The following is a 5,000-nucleotide window of genomic DNA, read 5'->3' as shown; positions in this document are numbered from 1 at the left end:
CGGATGACAAAACAAAAACAAAGACCCGAGTGACGTCAACTTCGTTCTATCAATATCTGGTTGTTCTAACCAGTAGATTTTTAACCAATCAAACATGGAATTTGTGACACACCTTCTCACACGTGCTCGGACAAACATAGTTGGTTGTTATAAACAAGAACGTGTGTGAAGTCGACCTTCTCTGACAATTGTTTTTTTAATTATTATTATTCCGCTAAATAGGTGACTAGTTATCATACGATTTTCTCGATCAGATTATAAACTTTAAAGTTTAAACATCGTTTACTATGTTGGTTTTATTGATCAAGCGGTAGAACAGTGGGTATTTTATCAACATACAAACTATCGATAGTAAAATATGTGTAATTCACAATGTTTATATTATGACGACTGTCCGAGGGGCGTGGTTATTATGTCTATAGATAGTATGCAGATGACGTCACTCAGGCCTTTGTTATTGTTTTTGCCATCCGCGTTTGTGAGTTGTTCTCACTAAACTGTATTAACCTGACTATAAACGTTCATGGTGACACAGAGTTTGTGTGTTGGTCCTTTATACTTCCGGATGGCAATGTTGTGAACTCCTTGGCCAAGCGCATTCTATCTATAGCATTAATGAAATTGACCTAATTCTGCTCTTTGTTATTGTTTTTATATCGTCATTTCAAATGGGGATGATATAGATAGAACGAAGTTGACGTCACTGAGGTCTTTGCTATTGTTTATTGCCATCCATGTTTATGAGTAATTCTCACTAAACTGTATTAACCCGACTATTAACGTTCAAGGTTACACACAGTTTTGTGTGTTGGTCCATTCTACTTCCGGATGGAAATGTTGTGAGTTTCTTAGCCAAGCGGATTGTAAAATGGACTCAAAATGACCCACATAGTGAAAAGTGTTCACAGCTTTTGAAATATCTAACATCACGATATGTCATTTTGTTCAGCTTGATACGTGTGTATGTTTACAAAACTGTCATAAATGAAGCAGCCTGTTTATAGCTGTTAAAAAAATAACACATCATTGAACAGCAACAAATCATGTGATTAATGACTCGGTTGGACGAAAACATGAATATAGATCGCTCCCGTTTGACTCGCAAATTCAGACTCAAAGTGTTAAAGGATACAAATAGTTGTGTGTGTTTATGTGGTGGATAAAATAGGTGAGTGTTTTATTTAACTGCATATAATCGTGAGAAATACATGTGTAGTTCACTTAGTTTAACCGTAGCCATCGTTATGTTATAGCCTGATACTGAAATCCAAAAGGACTGGCAGTTTGACGTCATTAGTGAGTTGTCGTTAGTAGAGCTCATGGAAACAAGTCATTTCATTGGTTGAACTAGTGAATTCAACTCACGATTTGTTTTCTTTTGTAGCAAAAGACTGGCATTTTGACGTCACTTTTTGGTCAGTATCAGGCCATAACTTTACGAAGGCCACGGTTTAACTCACTGCCATTGTTTACATTCCTACCAATAGCACGACGAGTTAATTAACCGGTAGATTACCACGCCTCTTGGACAATCGTCATAATGTAAACAATGGCAGTGATTGGTAGACACAGCAAACTACACAGGTTTTACTATCGATGGTATAGATAGTATGCAGTAGTGCGGGGCGGTCCTTGGCAAGCTTAAGTACCACGGTCCTACGGTCCTTGGGAAATGAAGACCGCAAGGACCGGTCTCCGGTCCGTTCATTCTTGAACCGTTAAAGACCGCTACACGATGAAAACCGTGGCCTACAGGAGTAAAACACACGGAGTAGTCACACTCATTTCAAATTGTAACCTAATTAGAGAAGAGGGGTGATGCCTTCTTTATTTGCTCACCGTACTTCATTGTTACTTCGATAATTTAATAAAATTTGAAATTTATCCCCATTAACGGAGATAATGGCATCGCCCAAGGCGTTGATCGAGTTGTTCGTGGCGTTGATACACACACGCAACTCCTACCCCCCCCCCCCCCCCCCCCCCCCCCACACACACACACATTAGAGGGCAGCGAGCATTGAAGAGTAAGAGAGAGACGTGAAGTTATAATAAGAGGGGTGGATGAGGTGATAAGAGGGGTCGATGGTGACTTTTCGCCAGATCTAACAAACTCAGCTACCCATTCATTGCTGAGTAGACAGGGATTCAGAAAAAAATCGACTGCACCCGGGATCGATCTCTGGCCCTTTGCGTATAAAGAGAGTGCTCTATCAACTGAGCTATCGGGGTCCCCAAATATTCTATTGGACCTTTTAAAAATACAGACGTTATAACTGTTTTTTTTGGACGGAAGAAACTAATGAAACTCATATTACTTGATTAGTTAAAACACCAAACGAAATTTTAATATTATTGTATTATTTTAAATGACAACAATGCGATAGAAAGGAGTGGCGACAAGAGATGGACAAAAGAAAACAAAAAATCAGACTTGCAACTTGCTAGGTTCGACACACACACACACACACACACACACACACACACATCTTTAGTAGTCACATACATTTCAAACAATAACCCATTAGAGAAGAGGGGTCATGCCTTCATCATAGATCATTGTCATTGCGATCATTATGGTGTAGTAAATTTTGAAATTTACCCCGTATAATGGAATCGTCCAAGGCGTGCGCCTCCTGTTCCCCCCATCTCACACACGAAAGGGCGGTTTGCGGAGTGGAGGGAGGTGGTCGTCTGCCTCTATGGTCGTCTGTGTCGTTTAGTGTATGGCAAAGGGGGGTGGGTGCGATTAATTAAGTGGGATGGGTGGTGATTGGTGGAAGATAGGCAAAGGACCGAGGCAACGAATCGCTGGGGAAGTAGTATGGCGCGAGACCGTTGAAAGGTGATAAGAAGTGAGGACCGCCGGCGGTCTTCCTCTTTGGGACTGGACCACGGTTCACAGCTAAAAGACCGTGGGACCGGTCCTCGGTCCGGTCCTCAGCGCGGCACTAGTATGCAGATGACGTCACTCAGGTCTTTGTTATTGTTTTTTGCCATCCGCGTTTATGAGTAATGCTCACTGAACTGTATTAACCCGACTATAAACGTTCATGGATACACACAGTTTTGTGTGTTGGTCCGTTATACTTCCGGATGGCAATGTTATGAGCTTCTTAGCCAAGCGCATACTATCAATATGTTAAGTGAAATACCCACTGTTCTACCTCTTGATCAGTAGAATAAACACAGAAAACTATGTGTAAACTTAAACGTTTATAATATGATCGAGAAAATTGTGTGATAACTAGTCAGCCGTTTGTCAATAGATAGAATGCGCTTGGCCAAGGAGTTCACAACATTGCCATCCGGAAGTATAACGGACCAACACACAAACTCTGTGTAACCATGAACTTTTATAGTCTGGTTAATACAGTTTAGTGAGAACAACTCACAAACGCGGATGGCAAAAACAATAACAAAGGCTTGAGTGACGTCATCTTCGAACTATCTATATAAAAACAATAACAACGATCATAGAGAGGTCGAATTCGTTCACATTGTTGTTTATAAACAACCAACTATATTTGTCCGAGCACGCGTGAAGGTGTGTCACAAATTCCATGTTTTGATTGGTCAAAAATCTACTGGTTAATTATCCTTCAGTGACAAAACGAATCTTTTTTTCATTTTGGATTACATTTTTATTTAATTTAGAATGGATGAAGATGACGTCACTCTGTTATCTGTTATTGGTTTTAGACCGCCAGGTGGATGATTAGTTTTTACGGTAGTCCCTGTAACTGACTATAAGTTTGTTGTGTATTGGTATCATTCATCTGACGTGCAGAACATGTGAGTAATTTACACAAATGCATTGCATCAGCATCGATATTTTGCTTATGAGGATAATACTTTCACGGACCAACGGAGCTACCGGGATCTCCGTTCATAATGGATTTCTCACTTTTAAAAGTTGTCTTTTGATTTAACAGGTGGCAACGCACCAGTTTCGCTTCGGATCAGAGCTCTTGAATTAATACTGGGTTTTTGCTTTGTTTTTGTTGTGTTTCTTTTGTGTTTGTGTTTGTTTTCGTTTCCAAAGACTCCTCAATACTAAAAAAATGTTTTGCACTCGTTGCAGTCGATTTATTTAATTTGACAAGCGGGTAGATAATTCAGAAGATATTTACGCTACTCCAAAAAAAATTTTTAGTCAGCGAATTGTTGAGACATAGAATAGACTGCCTGAAAAAAGAGTTATAGCGCCAAGCATAAACAGGGCTTTTAAAAGCCAAATTGACAGTTTCCTGCAGGATCTAAAATACAGCACCGATTTCCCATTGAAGCCAGCCTTTCGGCCTCCACAAGTTGGTGGAGACCGATCCAAAGACCATCAACAGGCCACCGGCCCTCTACGATGAAAACATACTCATACTCATACTCTAATGGATTGAAATTAAGTAAGATAAACCAGAATTAATGGAAGATTCTAAAATAGATAAATCGTTCCAGACCTTTATTAATTAAAAAACGAGCCTTTAACCCTTTCCTTACCAGTCTTTTTCCCCAAAATTTCACACCCATCCAACACAAAAATATGTTTTTCTTACCCAAACAGAAAAGCAACAAATACATTCTATGCATGATATTGATCAACAAAATGAACTCTACAACACATTATCACGTTTATATAGCTAAAATAAAACGTGTCTTTAAATTGTGTGATTTACAAAAGATATCTGAATGACAAAAGTGCTGGTTGTGACGATTTCCCTATGGTTGGTAAGGAGAGGGTTAAGGAACGGTTTGAGTATTTTAAAAAATAATTACCTATATTAGGCAGTTTTAATCATTCTGTATCGTCATTATGGGTTAAAAAAGCAACATTTTTGGTGGGGAATATACAGTACATTTTCTGTGTTCATACCCGTTTTCCGACCGGATTTTGAGTGTCTGGCATTAAAAAAATATAACAATCTTGTGGCAAATGTTCCGCAAAAACTAATGAAGGAAAAACCTCCATATTCTTCCCTCTTATCAACATTGTAACATTTTGT

At 39.2% G+C, this 5,000-nt stretch overlaps 2 protein-coding genes across 3 annotated transcripts in view; one reads left to right on the top strand and one right to left on the bottom strand.

The window, feature by feature from the left end:
* The window catches only part of LOC144974830 (solute carrier family 22 member 15-like), a 32,855-nt gene that overhangs the window by 1,737 nt on the left and 26,118 nt on the right, over nt 1-5,000 (top strand). The window contains exon 1 of one of the 2 annotated variants that reach the window (XM_078918155.1): nt 3,126-5,000. This exon is cut by the window's right edge and continues 2,678 nt beyond it. The exons of the other annotated variant lie outside the window; for it this stretch is intronic. The gene's annotated coding sequence lies outside the window, so the exon portion shown is untranslated. Of the gene's footprint in view, nt 1-3,125 lie in introns of those variants that run through there. 2 annotated transcript variants of the gene reach the window in all.
* Nucleotides 1-5,000, bottom strand: part of LOC144974831 (solute carrier family 22 member 4-like) — a 31,809-nt gene that overhangs the window by 23,195 nt on the left and 3,614 nt on the right. The gene's annotated exons all lie outside the window — the stretch shown is intronic.

This window comes from Berghia stephanieae, chromosome 6 (genome assembly GCF_034508935.2).
Source record: "Berghia stephanieae isolate SIO BIC M18660-M18661 chromosome 6, UCSD_Bste_1.3, whole genome shotgun sequence".
Taxonomy (NCBI): Eukaryota; Metazoa; Mollusca; class Gastropoda; order Nudibranchia; family Aeolidiidae; genus Berghia; species Berghia stephanieae.
The sequence above is the reverse complement of the archived record's forward strand: the minus strand, read 5'-3'. Positions and strand labels throughout refer to the sequence as shown.